A 22,744-nucleotide genomic window follows, 5' to 3' on the forward strand; every position below is an offset into this window, starting at 1 on the left:
ACGGCCCAACATCAAATCAGCTGGGCTTCGGTCCAATTCGATAAATGATCCATTAAAACCTTGATCCACTAAATAATAACAAGTTGCTGTAATCGATTAATAATATAAGGTTTATTTTATATATATAAAATCATAATGGCCGACACATTAATCATAAGTCTCGTTTCATCCTCATCATTTATCATTATCATTCAACCGTCGCACAGTAGACAGAAGACTTCGATGTTTGTTTGGTATTCGTACAGGAACAATGAAAATAGAAAAACCTATCCTCAAGCAGGAACAACAAACGAGTAGCAGTTTGATAGGTTGTGTGGTGGTTTCGAAAATAAAAAGAAAAGAGAAATAAAAATAGCGAGCAGCAGTGTTTAGCGGTTGTGGTAATATTTGGTGTTCGAAGCTTGATGAAGTGGTGACGGTTATGATTGAGCACGAATAATAGAAACAGAAAGGGTGCAGTAGCAGACGACTTGCAGGTGAGATTTTTCAAATAACATAAGTGGGTTTTGGGTTTGTGTGATTAATTAGAAGTATAAACGAGGGTGATTGTGGGGGATTTTCTTGGATCGTGATAGAAGAAAAAGAATGGTGAACATGGCGGTTTAAGGATGGCACACGGTGGTGTTCTCAAACTAAAACAGAAACAGGTTTATAGATGGTAGTCGATGGGTGGTGCAAGTGGAAGTAGTGATCGGTTTAGGTGGTGGTGGTGGCAGATTATGATGAGTACGGACAGAATCATATAAATCAGGAGCGAGAACCTTGCAAGTTGTAGTGGTTTAGATGATAGTTTATAATAGAGACGATGATGGTTTGAATTAATAATTAATGGTGTTCTCGGTTTTATAGTAACAAATGGGTTCATCATGGATTATGGTGATGATCTTCTTTTTCAATTTCCTTTGCTGTGAGAAGATAGTATCTTATATAGATGGTGAACGAATCTTCGAAATAGTGAGGATGATTTGTTTGTATTAAATTGAAACGTGGACGGGTAACAATCTATAGACAGGGTTGAATAAATCAGAGAAAAATTGAATAAGTTAAAAAAAATTAAAGAGGATTGTGACCTTCAACCGGATTTGGTTGTTTGTGAATCTTTAATCTCGATTAGTAATCAATTTGGAGACAGAATTCAAAATTAACTACAGAAGGATGGCTACGTAAAACTAATTAAATCCCCACTTGATATTATCAATTTATTATTAGTAATTAGTATATATAAATAATTGAAAGAAAACTTTAGTATTAATAATCATAGATAATATTACTAATGCTAATAATAATAAATAATTTCTGTTATTAAAGATGATAATAGTAATAATAATATTACATTTAATATTATAATATTATAACTTATTAATTATATCATATTTATTAATATTAATATATATTATAAAATAACATTTATTGAATAATTAATATTCATAAATTTTATTTCTTTTACAATATATATATAATATTACAATATACATGTAATAGTAACTGTACGTAAAGATCACATATATTTTATGTATATATTTATGTCTATATATTTAATTATTTACAACAATTGTTCGTGAATCGTCGGGCTCGGTCAAAGGTTAATTGATTATCCGAATATAGATTTCAAACTTTCTAGACTCAACATTAGGGTTTTTGCTTATCGTGTCGGAAACATATAGAGATTAGGGTTTAAATTTGGTCGGAAATTTCCGGGTCGTTACAAAATACATATTAAAACACTACATGTATATACATTTTAACTGAGTCGTTAAGTCATCGTTAGTCGTTACATGTAAGTGTTGTTTTGAAACCTTTAGGTTAACGATCTTGTTAAATGTTGTTAACCCAATGTTTATAATATCAAATGAGATTTTAAATTATTATATTATCATGATATTATCATGTATGAATATCTCTTAATATGATATATATACATTAAATGTCTTTACAACGATAATCGTTACATATATGTCTCGTTTAAAAATCATTAAGTTAGTAGTCTTGTTTTTACATATGTAGTTCATTGTTAATATACTTAATGATATGTTTACTTATCATAATATCATGTTAACTATATATATAACCATATATATGTCATCATATAGTTTTTACAAGTTTTAACGTTCGTGAATCACCGGTCAACTTGGGTGGTCAATTGTCTATATGAAACCTATTTCAATTAATCAAGTCTTAACAAGTTTGATTGCTTAACATGTTGGAAACATTTAATCATGTAAATATCAATCTCAATTAATATATATAAACATGGAAAAGTTCGGGTCACTACACCTTGTACATCTTCCCCGTTCCAGGATGTATTGAGTATCTGGTTTTATGAGCTTCTCTAAGTACCATTTCTCTCATATCTCCAAATTTTGGTACCCAAATCCTTTCAGCCCTATACCGGGTTCCGTCTTCCCGAATATTAAGATGCTTCTCCGATCCTTTGGGTATTTCATCCTTAAAATTTCCCTCTTTTAAAACTCCTTGTTGCGCCTCCTTTATTTGAGTAGTAAGGTTATTATGAATCATTATATTCATAGATTTTACTCGAATGGGTTCTCTGTCCTTCCTGCTCAAGGCATCGGCTACCACATTTGCCTTCCCCGGGTGGTAACGAATCTCAAAGTCGTAATCATTCAATAATTCAATCCACCTACGCTGCCTCATATTCAGTTGTTTCTGATTAAATATGTGTTGAAGACTTTTGTGGTCGGTATATATAATACTTTTGACCCCATATAAGTAGTGCCTCCAAGTCTTTAATGCAAAAACAACCGCGCCTAATTCCAAATCATGCGTCGTATAATTTTGTTCGTGAATCTTCAATTGTCTAGACGCATAAGCAATCACATTCGTTCGTTGCATTAATACACAATCGAGACCTTGCTTTGATGCGTGACAATAAATCACAAAATCATCATTCCCTTCATGCAATGACAATATAGGTGCCGTAGTTAGCTTTTTCTTCAATAACTGAAACGCTTTCTCTTGTTCATCATTCCATTCAAATTTCTTCCCTTTATGCGTTAATGCAGTCAAGGGTTTTGCTATTCTGGAAAAGTCTTGGATGAACCTTCTGTAGTAACCAGCTAGTCCTAAAAACTGGAGTATGTGTTTCGGAATTTTCGGGGTTTCCCACTTTTCAACAGTTTCTATCTTTGCCGGATCCACCTTAATACCTTCTTTGTTCACTATGTGACCGAGGAATTGAACTTCTTCCAACCAAAATGCACACTTTGAAAACTTAGCGTATAATTCTTCCTTCCTCAATACTTCTAACACCTTTCTCAAATGTTCACCGTGTTCTTGGTCATTCTTTGAGTAAATAAGTATGTCATCAATGAAAACAATGACAAACTTGTCAAGGTATGGTCCACACACTCGGTTCATAAGGTCCATGAACATAGCTGGTGCATTAGTTAACCCAAACGGCATGACCATAAACTCGTAATGACCGTAACGTGTTCTGAAAGCAGTCTTTGGAATATCTGAAGGGATTTAACAAGTTTCAATATCCTTAAAACCATTTATTAGTAAGCTTGCGGAAGCATGTTAATATGAGTATGTTTAGCCGTTTAAGAACTTGTTAATCATTCAATCAATTAAATGTAAATCCCATGGATCAAGTTGTGAAATAATACTTACTAATTTACAAGAAAGGATAATGTTTATACCTCCTCAAAACAAGTTTGAGGGTTCTTCAAAATGAGCAGAAAGTTTGAAGGAGATGATGATGAAATGAGCTCTTAACTTGAACCTTCAAGTGTATAGAACCCTAAGCTCTTGTACTCCAACACCCCCTTAATCTTGGCAATACTTTGGAACCAATAAACCCTTGTTAACTAAGCTAGAAAACCTGTTTTCTGCCTTGATAAAATCCGAACAGTAGCAGCCTGGTGCAGCTCAAAATGATGATGAATGTGATGAATATTAGCTTCTAACTTGAAGCCTCAAGTGTTGCATACCCCAAGCAATAACCCCAACACCTTTGTAATTAGTTAGGATTTAATTGACACTAGATGCAAGCTTGCAAAAACAAAATTTGAACTCCTCTTTTGAGCAAAAGGGCCATGGCCAGCAGCTAGGAAAAGGAGACTGTTTTGAGCAGTTTTTTTAAGCTATTGCATCTATATTTTTCACTTGGAAGAAAGTGGTCAAGCCTTGGCACAAGTATCTAGCATGCACCTATGGGATTGTGTAATTGAAAGCATCAAAGAAACAAGCATGGGTCAAGTCCTTGGAGTCCTAAAAAACTGCCCATTACTTATATTTAAAATAAATTTATAAAACTTATTCAAAGTTATATAAAACTTGTTATAAATATAATGCTTTTGTTAAGTTTCTTTTATTTTATAAACCATTTTATAAAATATAACACAACTTAATTATTTAAACCAATAAATAATTAAATATAAATTATCCAAATAATTTATCCCAAGTGATAATATTTCAGAAACCCGATTTTCTAAAATCCATGTGTCGCGAATTTATTTAACGAACCAATCGTTAAGTTTAAATCGTATAAGGTGTCGGTAAGCATGTTATTGGGTATGACCCGACTTGGATCATAACATGTCAGCCACATTAATTTGATATATATCTCTCGGGCATACGGAAAACCTACAATCTCCCACTTGCACGAGAAACATAAGAAATTAATGTAAGTGATGGATACCACCTAACTACCGTCCATCACCCCCAACATGTTATGACTTTGTGTCATTCAATAACATCATCCCTTTCGAGTCCCATCTCGAATATGAATAGGTGAATCTTTCATTATATCCTTTCATCCTAGATGTCATGTTAAATCCAAGAGATACAGAGTGATCACTCTCTTCTAGATTTAACTTTATCAGGCCTTAGACATCTGACTCTCAACGAATAAGAGGGACAAATTCCATCTTGACTACATACGTCCTAAATATGTACCTTGCATTATGCCTGAGCTCTTCCTTGTGAACTACCATATTTCAGAATAGCGAAGGAAAGAATCAAGGCCATATACTTGGTAAATATCTGAACCCAATATGTATCTCAGGTCAGAGGATACAATGATATTCGCCTTTACTCAAGACTACATGTGATCAACCACAAAGGCTCCATTTAGTAAATCTTGAGGGCGGGTCTTCCAATATTTGTATCCCACAAATATTTATGAACCTTGATCGCAACCTTGCCCCACATTCAGTCCGTGAATGTATACCAATCCAAGTTCATAATAGTCTAAACCTCACACTTGTTCCCACAAATGTGATCGACTACGGAATTTAGAATAATTGCTTATTCATGGATAAAATATGCAAAATAGGAACCTAACTCAAAATAAATTAAACCATAATTATATTAATGAGTTTGAATAATTTCGTTCCATTACAATACTTAAAACAGATCATGACCAATCACTAGAATATCGAAGCCCTAATGCACAAACATGTCCTGCATGTTTTGATCCATGTAAGAGCTTCGTGAGAGGATCCGCTATATTAAGATCTGTGTGAACTTTGCGAATACATATCTTTCCCTTTTCAACTTCATCCCTTATGTAGTTGAATCTCTGCTCAATGTGACGGGTCTTTTGGTGAGCACGAGGTTCCTTGATTTGAGCAATCGCACCCTCGTTGTCACAAAAGATCTCAAGAGGGCCCTGAATGGAAGGGACTACTCCTAAGTCGTCGATGAATTTCTTCATCCATGCAGCTTCCTGCGCTGCCAATGAGGCGGCAATGTACTCCGACTCTGTAGTGGATAATGCAACAACATCCTGTTTTGAACTCTTCCAAGAGACCGCACCTCCATTTAACGTGAAGACATAACGGATTGTGATCGAGAATCATCTCGATCAGTTTGGAAACTCGCGTCCACGTAACCTTTTACAGCGAGTTCCTCCTCACCAGACCCATATATTAGAAACATATCCTTAGTCCTCCTAAGGTATTTCAATATACTTTTAACAGCAATCCAGTGACTGTTTCCTGGGTTATTCTGGTACCTACTTGTCAAGCTTAGAGCGCATGACACATCCGGTCTAGTGCATATCATTGCATACATGATTGACCCAATAGCAGACGCATATGGGACATTCTTCATTCTTTCCTGTTCATCTTTCGTGGTGGGGCACTGAGATGAACTAAGGAGCGTTCCTTTTTGAATAGGTACCAAACCTTTCTTGGAGTTTTCCATCTTGAACCTTTTCAAGATCTTTTCAATGTATGCACTTTGATTTAAACCTATCAGTTTCTTGGATCTATCCCTGTAGATCCCAATCCCCAAAACGTATTGTGCTTCTCCAAGATCCTTAATGGAGAAGCATTTGCTTAACCAAGTTTTAACACCTTGCATTGCCGGAATATCATTTCCAAATAACAATATATCATCCACATATAGTACAAGGAACATGATAGTGCTCCCACTAGCTTTCTTGTATACACAAGCTTCATCACCATTTTTAATGAAGCCAAATTTCTTGGCCTCCTCATTAAAACGATGATTCCACATTCTAGATGCTTGTTTCAATCCGTAGATTGACTTCTTTAACTTGCATACCTTTTTAGGATATTTCGGATCAACAAAACCCTCAGGCTGAACCATATAGACATCTTCCTCAAGATGTCCGTTCAGGAAAGCGGTCTTGACATCCATCTGCCATATTTCATAATCATAATGAGCAGCAATGGCAAGTAATATCCTAATAGACTTTAGCATCGCCACAGGCGAAAAAGTTTCATCATAGTCAACCCCTTGAGTTTGAGTGAAACCTTTTGCTACAAGTATAGCTTTATATGTATCCAAGTTTCCATGTATGTCGGTTTTCATTTTGAACAGCCATTTACAATCAACTAGCCTAGAGCCAGGAGGTTGCGCAACAAGTTCCCAAACTTGGTTGTCATACATGGATTGCATCTCAGCATTCATGGCTTCCTGCCATTTATCTTTATCAATCCTTGATAAAGCATCTTGGTAGTTTATTGGTTCATCCAAATCAACCACATAGCAACCATCCATGAGAAACCCATATCTCTCAGGAGGATTACTAATCCTACCAGATCTGCGAACGTCTTGTGTATTTTGATCATCCATCTGATCACTCTCAACATTTTCATGTTGAGTGCTAGTGTCAGCCAATTGTGTATCATCTACTTGATCTTGAACCTCTTCAAGATCTATCTTCCTTTCACTTTTGCCTTCCATTAGGAACTTAGTTTCAAGGAATTCAGCCTTCCGAGCAACAAATACATTCTGCTCGGAAGGATCATAGAAATAGTATCCCATATCATCCTTGGGATATCCTATGAAGATACACTTCGTGGATCGAGCATTCAACTTATTAGGGACGTAACGCTTAGGGTAAGCTTCACATCCCCATACCTTTAAGTATGATAGAGATGGAGGTTTTCCAAACCACATCTCATGAGGTGTTCGTTCCACTTTCTTGGTTGGGGCCATATTTAAAATACGAGCCGCGGAGCATAGACAATAACCCCAAAATGATAGAGGTAACGAGCTTCTAGCCATCATAGATCGAACCATATCCATTAGGGTTCGGTTCCTCCTTTCGGAAACTCCATTCAGTTGGGGTGTTCCAGGAGGAGTGAGTTGTGAGATAATCCCACAACTTCTAAGATGATCTTGGAAAGCATCGCTTAGGTATTCACCTCCTCTATCGGTACGAAGTACCTTGATTGTCTTATTGAGTTGATTTTGTACTTCATTTTGAAACTCTTTGAATGCTTCAAAAGTTTCGTCCTTATGTTTTAACAAGTAGACATATCCAAAACGGCTGAAGTCATCAATGAAAGTAACGAAGTATCTTTCACCATTCCTAGTTATGGGCTTAAAGGGTCCACATACATCCGAATGTATTAATCCCAATAAGTCCTTAGCCCTTTCATAGGTCCCTTTGAAAGGTGCTTTAGTCATTTTGCCTTGTAAACAAGATTCACATACATCAAACGATTCTAGTTCATTTGATTTCAAAAGGCCATTCTTTTGGAGTGTATGCATTCGATTCTTGTTTATGTGACCAAGGCGACAATGCCATAAGTAGGAATCACTCAAATCCCTTTTGAGTTTCTTGGTGCTAGTATGGTATATTGAGCTACTAGATGATGTGTCATCGTGAACCAATTCATAAATTCCATTTGAAGGCGAAGCCTTAAAATAAAATACATTATCTAAATAAACATGGATATCATCATTAACAAAATTAAGATAAAAATCACATTGTTTTAAACAGGAAACTGAAATAATGTTTCGACATAAATCCGGTGCATACAAAACATTGTTCAAAATAAGTTCCAAACCACTTGGAAGCTTTAATACAAAGTCTCCATGAGCCTTCACTTGCACTTTGGCTCCATTACCCATAAAGAGACTTGATGTTCCCGTTTGCTTGCTACTTCTTTTGAACCCCTGCAAAGAATTGCAAATGTGAGTTCCACATCCAGTGTCTAATACCCATGTATTAGAAGAAGTAATACTAAGCTCTATATATACCATATATATGTTACCTGAGGATTGCCCCGCATCCCTCTTTTCCTTCAACTCCTTAAGGTAGACCGGGCAATTGCGTTTCCAGTGACCCATTTCACCGCAACCGAAGCACGGGTCTTCCTTGGGGTTTGCTTGTCCGGCAACCTTTTGCTTCTTGTTCTTGTTTTTGGTTGGGGTAACCATCCTCCCCTTTCCTTTGCCTTGATGGGCGGGTCCTTTCCTCTTAGCCGCCTTTGGCTTAGAGGTGTTATTACCTTTGGACCCACCATCATTGATCATTGGCACGGGTGAAGCCCTCTTACCCATGCTAGTTTCCGCCGTCCTTAACATGCCATGAAGTTCACCAATGGTCTTATCCATCCCATTCATATTGTAATTAATTACAAATTGGTCAAACCTCTTTGACAGGGAGTTTAGGATAAGATCAGTGGCTAGCTCATTAGATATGTTGAGATTAAGACGGTTTGCGCGATCAATAAGGCTTTTCATTTTGAGGACATAAGAGGATACGGATTGGGTGTCATCCATACAACATACATGTAACGCTCGAACCGTTTCGAAGCGCTCGACACGTGCTTGTTGAAGGAACATCTTGAAATGTCCCGTTCTTATTGATTAAAAACGTTCCATATTAATTGATTTCGTTGCGAGGTTTTGACCTCTATATGAGACGTTTTTCAAAGACTGCATTCATTTTTAAAACAAACCATAACCTTTATTTCATAGATAAAGGTTTTAAAAAGCTTTACGTAGATTATCAAATAATGATAATCTAAAATATCCTGTTTACACACGACCATTACATAATGGTTTACAATACAAATATGTTACAACAAAATAAGTTTCTTGAATGCAGTTTTTACACAATATCATACAAGCATGGACTCCAAATCTCGTCCTTATTTAAGTATGCGACAGCGGAAGCTCTTAATAATCACCTGAGAATAAACATGCTTAAAACGTCAACAAAAATGTTGGTGAGTTATAGGTTTAACCTATATATATCAAATCATAATAATAGACCACAAGATTTCATATTTCAATACACATCCCATACATAGAGATAAAAATCATTCATATGGTGAACACCTGGTAACCGACATTAACAAGATGCATATATAAGAATATCCCCATCATTTCGGGACACCCTTCGGATATGATATAAATTTCGAAGTACTAAAGCATCCGGTACTTTGGATGGGGTTTGTTAAGCCCAATAGATCTATCTTTAGGATTCGCGTCAATTAGGGTGTTTGTTCCCTAATTCTTAGATTACCAGACTTAATAAAAAGGGGCATATTCGATTTCGATAATTCAACCATAGAATGTAGTTTCACGTACTTGTGTCTATTTTGTAAATCATTTATAAAACTTGCATGTATTCTCATCCCAAAAATATTAGATTTTAAAAGTGGGACTATAACTCACTTTCACAGATTTTTACTTCGTCGGGAAGTAAGACTTGGCCACTGGTTGATTCACGAACCTATAACAATATATACATGTATATCAAAGTATGTTCAAAATATATTTACAACACTTTTAATATATTTTGATGTTTTAATTTTATTAAGTCAGCTGTCCTCGTTAGTAACCTACAACTAGTTGTCCACAGTTAGATGTACAGAAATAAATCAATAAATATTATCTTGAATCAATCCATGACCCAGTGTATACGTATCTCAGTATTGATCACAACTCAAACTATATATATTTTGGAATCAACCTCAACCCTGTATAGCTAACTCCAACATTCACATATAGAGTGTCTATGGTTGTTCCGAAATATATATAGATGTGTCGACATGATAGGTCGAAACATTGTATACGTGTCTATGGTATCTCAAGATTACATAATATACAATACAAGTTGATTAAGTTATGGTTGGAATAGATTTGTTACCAATTTTCACGTAGCTAAAATGAGAAAAATTATCCAATTTTGTTTTACCCATAACTTCTTCATTTTAAATCCGTTTTGAGTGAATCAAATTGCTATGGTTTCATATTAAACTCTATTTTATGAATCTAAACAGAAAAAGTATAGGTTTATTGTCGGAAAAATAAGTTACAAGTCATTTTTGTAAAGGTAGTCATTTCAGTCGAAAGAACGACGTCTAGATGACCATTTTAGAAAACATACTTCCACTTTGAGTTTAACCATAATTTTTGGATATAGTTTCATGTTCATAATAAAAATCATTTTCTCATAATAACAACTTTTAAATCAAAGTTTATCATAGTTTTTAATTAACTAACCCAAAACAGCCCGCGGTGTTACTACGACGGCGTAAATCCGGTTTTACGGTGTTTTTCGTGTTTCCAGGTTTTAAATCATTAAGTTAGCATATCATATAGATATAGAACATATGTTTAGTTGATTTTAAAAGTCAAGTTAGAAGGATTAACTTTTGTTTGCGAACAAGTTTAGAATTAACTAAACTATGTTCTAGTGATTACAAGTTTAAACCTTCGAATAAGATAGCTTTATATGTATGAATCGAATGATGTTATGAACATCATTACTACCTTAAGTTCCTTGGATAAACCTACTGGAAAAGAGAAAAATAGATCTAGCTTCAACGGATCCTTGGATGGCTCGAAGTTCTTGAAGCAGAATCATGACACGAAAACAAGTTCAAGTAAGATCATCACTTGAAATAAGATTGTTATAGTTATAGAAATTGAACCAAAGTTTGAATATGATTATTACCTTGTATTAGAATGATAACCTACTGTAAGAAACAAAGATTTCTTGAGGTTAGATGATCACCTTACAAGATTGGAAGTGAGCTAGCAAACTTGAAAGTATTCTTGATTTTATGAAACTAGAACTTTTGGAATTTATGAAGAACACTTAGAACTTGAAGATAGAACTTGAGAGAGATCAATTAGATGAAGAAAATTGAAGAATTAAAGTGTTTGTAGGTGTTTTTGGTCGTTGGTGTATGGATTAGATATAAAGGATATGTAATTTTGTTTTCATGTAAATAAGTCATGAATGATTACTCATATTTTTGTAATTTTATGAGATATTTCATGCTAGTTGCCAAATGATGGTTCCCACATGTGTTAGGTGACTCACATGGGCGGCTAAGAGCTGATAATTGGAGTGTATATACCAATAGTACATACATCTAAAAGCTGTGTATTGTACGAGTACGAATACGGGTGCATACGAGTAGAATTGTTGATGAAACTGAACGAGGATGTAATTGTAAGCATTTTTGTTAAGTAGAAGTATTTTGATAAGTGTATTGAAGTCTTTCAAAAGTGTATGAATACATATTAAAACACTACATGTATATACATTTTAACTGAGTCGTTAAGTCATCGTTAGTCGTTACATGTAAATGTTGTTTTGAAACCTTTAGGTTAACGATCTTGTTAAATGTTGTTAACCCAATATTTATAATATCAACAGAGATTTTAAATTATTATATTATCATGATATTATGATGTACGAATATCTCTTAATATGATATATATACATTAAATGTCGTTACAACGAAAATCGTTACATATATGTCTCGTTTCAAAATCATTAAGTTAGTAGTCTTGTTTTTACATATGTAGTTCATTGTTAATATAATTAATGATATGTTTACTTATCATAATATCATGTTAACTATATATATAACCATATATATGTCATCATATAGTTTTTACAAGTTTTAACGTTCGTGAATCACCGGTCAACTTGGGTGGTCAATTGTCTATATGAAACCTATTTCAATTAATCAAGTCTTAACAAGTTTGATTGCTTAACATGTTGGAAACATTTAATCATGTAAATATCAATCTCAGTTAATATATATAAACATGGAAAAGTTCGGGTCACTACAGTACCTACCCGTTAAATAAATTTCGTCCCGAAATTTTAAGCTGTTGAAGGTGTTGACGAATCTTCTGTAAATAGATGCGGGTATTTCTTCTTCATCTGATCTTCACGCTCCCAGGTGAACTCGGGTCCTCTACGAGCATTCCATCGAACCTTAACAATTGGTATCTTGTTTTGCTTAAGTCTTTTAACCTCCCGATCCATTATTTCGACGGGTTCTTCGATGAATTGAAGTTTTTCATTGATTTGGATTTCATCTAACGGAATAGTGAGATCTTCTTTAGCAAAACATTTCTTTAAATTCGAGACGTGGAAAGTGTTATGTACAGCCGCGAGTTGTTGAGGTAACTCTAGTCGGTAAGCTACTGGTCCGATACGATCAATAATCTTGAATGGTCCAATATACCTTGGATTTAATTTCCCTCGTTTACCAAATCGAACAACGCCTTTCCAAGGTGCAACTTTAAGCATGACCATCTCTCCAATTTCAAATTCTATATCTTTTCTTTTAATGTCAGCGTAGCTCTTTTGTCGACTTTGGGCGGTTTTCAACCGTTGTTGAATTTGGATGATCTTCTCGGTAGTTTCTTGTATAATCTCCGGACCCGTAATCTGTCTATCCCCCACTTCACTCCAACAAATCGGAGACCTGCACTTTCTACCATAAAGTGCTTCAAACGGCGCCATCTCAATGCTTGAATGGTAGCTGTTGTTGTAGGAAAATTCTGCTAACGGTAGATGTCGATCCCAACTGTTTCCGAAATCAATAACACATGCTCGTAGCATGTCTTCAAGCGTTTGTATCGTCCTTTCGCTCTGCCCATCAGTTTGTGGATGATTAGCAGTACTCATGTCTAGACGAGTTCCTAATGCTTGCTGTAATGTCTGCCAGAATCTTGAAATAAATCTGCCATCCCTATCAGAGATAATAGAGATTGGTATTCCATGTCTGGAGACGACTTCCTTCAAATACAGTCGTGCTAACTTCTCCATCTTGTCATCTTCTCTTATTGGTAGGAAGTGTGCTGATTTGGTGAGACGATCAACTATTACCCAAATAGTATCAAAACCACTTGCAGTCCTTGGCAATTTAGTGATGAAATCCATGGTAATGTTTTCCCATTTCCATTCCGGGATTTCGGGTTGTGGAAGTAGACCTGATGGTTTCTGATGCTCAGCTTTGACCTTAGAACATGTCAAACATTCTCCTACGTATTTAGCAACATCGGCTTTCATACCCAGCCACCAAAAATGTTTCTTGAGATCCTTGTACATCTTCCCCGTTACAGGATGTATTGAGTATCTGGTTTTATGAGCTTCTCTAAGTACCATTTCTCTCATATCTCCAAATTTTGGTACCCAAATCCTTTCAGCCCTATACCGGGTTCCGTCTTCCCGAATATTAAGATGCTTCTCCGATCCTTTGGGTATTTCATCCTTTAAATTTCCCTCTTTTAAAACTCCTTGTTGCGCCTCCTTTATTTGAGTAGTAATGTTATTATGAATCATTATATTCATAGATTTTACTCGAATGGGTTCTCTGTCCTTCCTGTTCAAGGCATCGGCTACCACATTTGCCTTCCCCGGGTGGTAACGAATCTCAAAGTCGTAATCATTCAATAATTCAATCCACCTACGCTGCCTCATATTCAGTTGTTTCTGATTAAATATGTGTTGAAGACTTTTGTGGTCGGTATATATAATACTTTTGACCCCATATAAGTAGTGCCTCCAAGTCTTTAATGCAAAAACAACCGCGCCTAATTCCAAATCATGCGTCGTATAATTTTGTTCGTGAATCTTCAATTGTCTAGACGCATAAGCAATCACCTTCGTTCGTTGCATTAATACACAACCGAGATCTTGCTTTGATGCATCACAATAAATCACAAAATCATCATTCCCTTCAGGCAATGACAATATAGGTGCCGTAGTTAGCTTTTTCTTCAATAACTGAAACGCTTTCTCTTGTTCATCATTCCATTCAAATTTCTTCCCTTTATGCGTTAATGCAGTCAAGGGTTTTGCTATTCTGGAAAAGTCTTGGATGAACCTTCTGTAGTAACCAGCTAGTCCTAAAAACTGGCGTATGTGTTTCGAAGTTTTCGGGGTTTCTCACTTTTCAACAGTTTCTATCTTTGCCGGATCCACCTTAATACCTTCTTTGTTCACTATGTGACCGAGGAATTGAACTTCTTCCAACCAAAATGCACACTTTGAAAACTTAGCGTACAATTCTTCCTTCCTCAATACTTCTAACACCTTTCTCAAATGTTCACCGTGTTCTTGGTCATTCTTTGAGTAAATAAGTATGTCATCAATGAAAACAATGACAAACTTGTCAAGGTATGGTCCACACACTCGGTTCATAAGGTCCATGAACACAGCTGGTGCATTAGTTAAACCAAACGGCATGACCATAAACTCGTAATGACCGTAACGTGTTCTGAAAGCAGTCTTTGGAATATCATCTTCTTTCACCCGCATTTGATGATACCCGGAACGTAAGTCAATCTTTGAATAAACAGACGAGCCTTGTAGTTGATCAAATAAGTCATCGATTCTCGGTAGTGGGTAGCGGTTCTTGATGGTAAGTTTGTTCAACTCTCGGTAGTCGATACACAACCTGAATGTACCATCTTTCTTCTTGACAAACAAAACAGGAGCTCCCCACGGTGATGTGCTTGGTCGAATGAAACCACGCTCTAAAAGTTCTTGTAATTGGCTTTGTAGTTCTTTCATCTCGCTGGGTGCGAGTCTGTAAGGAGCACGAGCTATTGGTGCAGCTCCTGGTACAAGATCTATTTGAAATTTAACGGATCGATGTGGGGGTAATCCCGGTAATTCTTTCGGAAATACATCAGGAAATTCTTTTGCGACGGGAACATCATTGATGCTCTTTTCTTCAGTTTGTACTTTCTCAACGTGTGCTAGAACAGCATAGCAACCTTTTCTTATTAGTTTTTGTGCCTTCAAATTACTAATAAGATGTAGCTTCGTGTTGCCCTTTTCTCCGTACACCATTAAGGGTTTTCCTTTTTCTCGTATAATGCGAATTGCATTTTTGTAACAAACGATCTCCGCTTTCACTTCTTTCAACCAGTCCATACCGATTATCACATCAAAACTCCCTAACTCTACTGGTATCAAATCAATCTTAAATGTTTCGCTAACCAGTTTAATTTCTCGATTCCGACATATATTATCTGCTGAAATTAATTTACCATTTGGTAATTCGAGTAAAAATTTACTATCCAAAGGCGTCAATGGACAACTTAATTTAGCACAAAAATCTCTACTCATATAGCTTCTATCCGCACCCGAATCAAATAAAACGTAAGCAGATTTATTGTCAATAAGAAACGTACCCGTAACAAGCTCCGGGTCTTCCTGTGCCTCTGCCGCATTAATATTGAAAACTCTTCCACGGCCTTATCCATTTGTGTTCTCCTGGTTCGGGCAATTTCTAATAATGTGGCCCGGTTTTCCACATTTATAACAAACTACATTGGCATAACTTGCTCCGACACTACTTGCTCCGCCATTACTCGTTCCGACACCATTTGTTCCGTTCGTTCTATTAACCCCTGGTCCGTAGACCTCACACTTCGCCGCGCTATGACCATTTCTTTTACACTTGTTGCAAAATTTGGTGCAGAACCCCGAGTGATTCTTTTCACACCTTTGGCATAGCTGCTTCTGATTGTTGTTGTTGTTGCGGTTATTATTGTTGTTGGGATGATTGTTGTAGTTGCTGTTGTTGTTGTTGTTGTTGTTGTTGGGCCGTTTGTTGTAGTTGCGATTGATGTTGCGATTGTTGGGATAATTGTTGCGATTATTGTTGTAATTGCTGTTGTTGTTGTATTGGTGATTCTTATCACCGTTTTCCTCCCACTTTCTTTTGACTTGCTTCACATTGGCCTCTTCAGCAGTCTGTTCTTTAATTCTTTCTTCAATTTGGTTCACGAGTTTGTGAGCCATTCTACATGCCTGTTGTATGGAGGCGGGCTCGTGTGAACTTATATCTTCTTGGATTCTTTCCGGTAATCCTTTCACAAACGCGTCGATCTTCTCTTCCTCATCTTCGAATGCTCCCGGACACAATAGGCACAATTCTGTGAATCGTCTTTCGTACGTGGTAATATCAAATCCTTGGGTTCGTAACCCTCTAAGTTCTGTCTTGAGCTTATTGACCTCGGTTCTGGGACGGTACTTCTCGTTCATCAAGTGCTTGAATGCTGACCACGGTAGTGCGTACGCATCGTCTTGTCCCACTTGCTCTAGATAGGTATTCCACCATGTTAACGCAGAACCTGTGAAGGTATGCGTAGCATACTTTACTTTGTCCTCTTCAGTACACTTACTTATGGCAAACACCGATTCGACCTTCTCGGTCCACCGTTTCAATCCGATCGGTCCTTCGGTTCCATCAAATTCCAAAGGTTTGCAGGCAGTGAATTCTTTGTAGGTGCATCCTACACGATTTCCTGTACTGCTAGATCCAAGGTTATTGTTGGTATGTAGCGCAGCCTGTACTGCGGCTATGTTTGAAGCTAGAAAAGTACGGAATTCCTCTTCATTCATATTCACGGTGTGTCGAGTAGTCGGTGCCATTTCCTTCAAAATAGTTAAATGGAACAAGTTAATCATACAGAATATTAAGAGTAGTTAATAGTATTTCGTAGCATAATATGAACTCATTTATAAAAGCTTTTTCTTCATATTAGCGTTTTATAAGTTTAAATTCGGGTAGTACCTACCCGTTAAGTTCATACTTAGTAGCTAATATACAATTCAACTACTATAATTCTATATGAAAAACTGATTATAATAATATTTCGCGTTCAAACTTTTATACAATATTTTACAAACTTACAATACCGCTTATTTTACATAAAGCATGAAATATAGCACACAATAACTTTGATACAAGATAGTTGTTAAGATAATTCTAGCTAGTACACAAGTCGTTCAGCAAAGGTAATAAAGACACGTAATTCATACGTCCAGAAACAAGTCATGCATTCTGGTTTTACTAGGACTACTTCCCATCCTTGGTCTTGTGCAACATAACCGTTATGGCCGTTGATAAGACAGCGTGTTGTAACATCGTCAAAGGGACGAGGGTTACGTAATGTCCAACGGTCCCGTAACAATCTAAAAACCTCATTTCTTACCCCAATTACCGACTCCGTCACTTGTGGAAACGTTTTGTTTAATAGTTGTAGCCCGATGTTCTTGTTCTCACTTTGGTGAGAAGCGAACATTACTAATCCGTAAGCATAACATGCTTCTTTATGTTGCATGTTAGCCGCTTTTTCTAAATCACGAAGTCCAATATTCTGATATATTGAGTCAAAATAATTTCTTAACCCGTTGCGTAAAATAGCATTTGGGTTCCCCGCAATATATGCGTCAAAGTAAACACATCATAACTTATGGGTTTCCCAATGTGATATCCCCCATCTTTCAAACGAAAGTCTCTTATAAACCAAGACATTCTTGGAACGTTCTTCGAATGTTTTACAAACTGATCTCGCCTTAAATAGTTGTGCCGAGGAATTCTGACCGACTCTAGACAAGATTTCATCAATCATGTCTTCGGTTAGGTCTCTTAAAATATTGTGTTGTCTATCCATTTTGTGTTTTTAAACTGTAAAATAGACAAGAGTTAGATTCATAAAAAAATACTTATTAATACAAGCAATTTTTACATATATCATAAAGCATAAGCACACTATATTACATATATTACACCACACGAATACAACTATCTTATTCCGACTCGCTCGTTTCTTCTTCTTTGATTTTGGTTCGTTTTACCAAGTTTCTAGGGATATATGATGTTCCCCTAATACTAACTGTCGTTTTCCACAACGGTTTAGAAAAACCTGGTGGTTTAGAGGTTCCCGGGTCATTGTTACAACTTAAGGACTTCGGGGGTTGACGATACATATAAAGTTCATCGGGGTTGGAATTAGATTTCTCTATTTTTATGCCATTTCCCTTATTATTTTCTTTTGCCTTTTTAAATTCAGTTGGGGTAATTTCTATAACATCATCGGAATTCTCGTCGGAATTCGATTCATCGGAGAATTGGTAATCCTCCCAATATTTTGCTTCCTTGGCGGAAACACCATTGACCATAATTAACCTTAGTCGGTTGGTTGAGGATTTTCTTTTACTTAACCGTTTTATTATTTCCCCCACCGGTTCTACTTCTTCATCCGGTTCCGATTCTTCTTCCGGTTCCGATTCTTCTTCCGGTTCCGACTCTTCTTCCGGTTCCTCTTCGGGAACTTGTGAATCAGTCCACGAATAATTCCAATTTACATTTGACTCTTCATTATTATTAGGTGAGTCAATGGGACTTGTTCTAGAGGTAGACATCTATCACATAATATCAAACGCGTTAAGAGATTAATATATCACATAATATTCACATGTTAAAAATATATAGTTTCCAACAAAATTTGTTAAGCAATCATTTTTCAAGTAAACACGGTCGAAGTCCAGACTTACTAATGCATCCTATCAAACTCAATAAGACACACTAATGCAAAATTCTGGTTCTCTAAGACCAACGCTCTGATACCAACTGAAATGTCCCGTTCTTATTGATTAAAAACGTTCCATATTAATTGATTTCGTTGCGAGGTTTTGACCTCTATATGAGACGTTTTTCAAAGACTGCATTCATTTTTAAAACAAACCATAACCTTTATTTCATAGATAAAGGTTTTAAAAAGCTTTACGTAGATTATCAAATAATGATAATCTAAAATATCCTGTTTACACACGACCATTACATAATGGTTTACAATACAAATATGTTACAACAAAATAAGTTTCTTGAATGCAGTTTTTACACAATATCATACAAGCATGGACTCCAAATCTCGTCCTTATTTAAGTATGCGACAGCGGAAGCTCTTAATAATAACCTGAGAATAAACATGCTTAAAACGTCAACAAAAATGTTGGTGAGTTATAGGTTTAACCTATATATATCAAATCATAATAATAGACCACAAGATTTCATATTTCAATACACATCCCATACATAGAGATAAAAATCATTCATATGGTGAACACCTGGTAACCGACATTAACAAGATGAATATATAAGAATATCCCCATCATTCCGGGACACCCTTCGGATATGATATAAATTTCGAAGTACTAAAGCATCCGGTACTTTGGATGGGGTTTGTTAACCCCAATAGATCTATTTTTAGGATTCGCGTCAATTAGGGTGTCTGTTCCCTAATTCTTAGATTACCAGACTTAATAAAAAGGGGCATATTCGATTTCGATAATTCAACCATAGAATGTAGTTTCACGTACTTGTGTCTATTTTGTAAATCATTTATAAAACCTGCATGTATTCTCATCCCAAAAATATTAGATTTTAAAAGTGGGACTATAACTCACTTTCACAGATTTTTACTTCGTCGGGAAGTAAGACTTGGCCACTGGTTGATTCACGAACCTATAACAATATATACATATATATCAAAGTATGTTCAAAATATATTTACAACACTTTTAATATATTTTGATGTTTTAAGTTTATTAAGTCAGCTGTCCTCGTTAGTAACCTACAACTAGTTGTCCACAGTTAGATGTACAGAAATAAATCAATAAATATTATCTTGAATCAATCCACGACCCAGTGTATACGTATCTCAGTATTGATCACAACTCAAACTATATATATTTTGGAATCAACCTCAACCCTGTATAGCTAACTCCAACATTCACATATAGAGTGTCTATGGTTGTTTCGAAATATATATAGATGTGTCGACATGATAGGTCGAAACATTGTATACGTGTCTATGGTATCTCAAGATTACATAATATACAATACAAGTTGATTAAGTTATGGTTGGAATAGATTTGTTACCAATTTTCACGTAGCTAAAATGAGAAAAATTATCCAATCTTGTTTACCCATAACTTCTTCATTTTAAATCCGTTTTGAGTGAATCAAATTGCTATGGTTTCATATTGAACTCTATTTTATGAATCTAAACAGAAAAAGTATAGGTTTATAGTCGGAAAAATAAGTTACAAGTCATTTTTGTAAAGGTAGTCATTTCAGTCGAAAGAACGACGTCTAGATGACCATTTTAGAAAACATACTTCCACTTTGAGTTTAACCATAATTTTTGGATATAGTTTCATGTTCATAATAAAAATCATTTTCTCATAATAACAACTTTTAAATCAAAGTTTATCATAGTTTTTAATTAACTAACCCAAAACAGCCCGCGGTGTTACTACGACGGCGTAAATCCGGTTTTACGGTGTTTTTCGTGTTTCCAGGTTTTAAATCATTAAGTTAGCATATCATATAGATATAGAACATTTGTTTAGTTGATTTTAAAAGTCAAGTTAGAAGGATTAACTTTTGTTTGCGAACAAGTTTAGAATTAACTAAACTATGTTCTAGTGATTACAAGTTTAAACCTTCGAATAAGATAGCTTTATATGTATGAATCGAATGATGTTATGAACATCATTACTACCTTAAGTTCCTTGGATAAACCTACTGGAATATAGAAAAATGGATCTAGCTTCAACGGATCCTTGGATGGCTCGAAGTTCTTGAAGCAGAATCATGACACGAAAACAAGTTCAAGTAAGATCATCACTTGAAATAAGATTGTTATAGTTATAGAAATTGAACCAAAGTTTGAATATGATTATTACCTTGTATTAGAATGATAACCTACTGTAAGAAACAAAGATTTCTTGAGGTTGGATGATCACCTTACAAGATTGGAAGTGAGCTAGCAAACTTGAAAGTATTCTTGATTTTATGAAACTAGAACTTTTGGAATTTATGAAGAACACTTAGAACTTGAAGATAGAACTTGAGAGAGATCAATTAGATGAAGAAAATTGAAGAATGAAAGTGTTTGTAGGTGTTTTTGGTCGTTGGTGTATGGATTAGATATAAAGGATATGTAATTTTGTTTTCATGTAAATAAGTCATGAATGATTACTCATATTTTTGTAATTTTATGAGATATTTCATGCTAGTTGCCAAATGATGGTTCCCACATGTGTTAGGTGACTCACATGGGCTGCTAAGAGCTGATCATTGGAGTGTATATACCAATAGTACATACATCTAAAAGCTGTGTATTGTACGAGTACGAATACGGGTGCATACGAGTAGAATTGTTGATGAAACTGAACGAGGATGTAATTGTAAGCATTTTTGTTAAGTAGAAGTATTTTGATAAGTGTCTTGAAGTCTTTTAAAAGTGTATGAATACATATTAAAACACTACATGTATATACATTTTAACTGAGTCGTTAAGTCATCGTTAGTCGTTACATGTAAATGTTGTTTTGAAACCTTTAGGTTAACGATCTTGTTAAATGTTGTTAACCCAATGTTTATAATATCAACAGAGATTTTAAATTATTATATTATCATGATATTATGATGTACGAATATCTCTTAATATGATATATATACATTAAATGTCGTTACAACGATAATCGTTACATATATGTCTCGTTTCAAAATCATTAAGTTAGTAGTCTTGTTTTTACATATGTAGTTCATTGTTAATATAATTAATGATATGTTTACTTATCATAATATCATGTTAACTATATATATAACCATATATATGTCATCATATAGTTTTTACAAGTTTTAACGTTCGTGAATCACCGGTCAACTTGGGTGGTCAATTGTCTATATGAAACCTATTTCAATTAATTAAGTCTTAACAAGTTTGATTGCTTAACATGTTGGAAACATTTAATCATGTAAATATCAATCTCAGTTAATATATATAAACATGGAAAAGTTCGGGTCACTACACATCTCCTTCAATTGCGTAATCATGTCATATGCACTATGATGTTCGAAATCCTTTTGGAGTTCGGGTATCATAGTCCCAAGCATTAGGCAAGCGACTCGCACCGAATCGGCGCAATACTTATCCCAATAAGCCATGCCTTCCGTATCATCCTCGTCGGGTTGATCGGGAATGGGGTCTTCCAACACATACGCCTTATCCTCAAGTTTGAGGACAATTCTAAGATTGCGGAACCAATCCATAAAGTTCGTATGGTTGAGTTTGTCTTTCTCGAGGAGAGACCTTAATGATAGGTTGTTCAAGTTAATAGGTGCGTTTGGAATGTTGTTGTTGTTATTGGCGGCCATCTACAAAATTAACAAAGTTCGTTTAAGTATCGATTTTAATTTTACATTCAATACCCTTTAAATCAAATTGAATTATTAAATTCTAGAATCCAACGGTAAACCAAATTTCGGTTAGGTGACCTTTATCCCGCAATTTGATTTAGCTAGGTAGTCAATAAATGACAATTGCAATCCATTTGCAACTTCTAGAGTATGGGATCATGCAATCCTTTTACATGGCATATTTA

This window comes from Rutidosis leptorrhynchoides, chromosome 7 (genome assembly GCF_046630445.1).
Source record: "Rutidosis leptorrhynchoides isolate AG116_Rl617_1_P2 chromosome 7, CSIRO_AGI_Rlap_v1, whole genome shotgun sequence".
NCBI classification, from domain to species: Eukaryota; Viridiplantae; Streptophyta; class Magnoliopsida; order Asterales; family Asteraceae; genus Rutidosis; species Rutidosis leptorrhynchoides.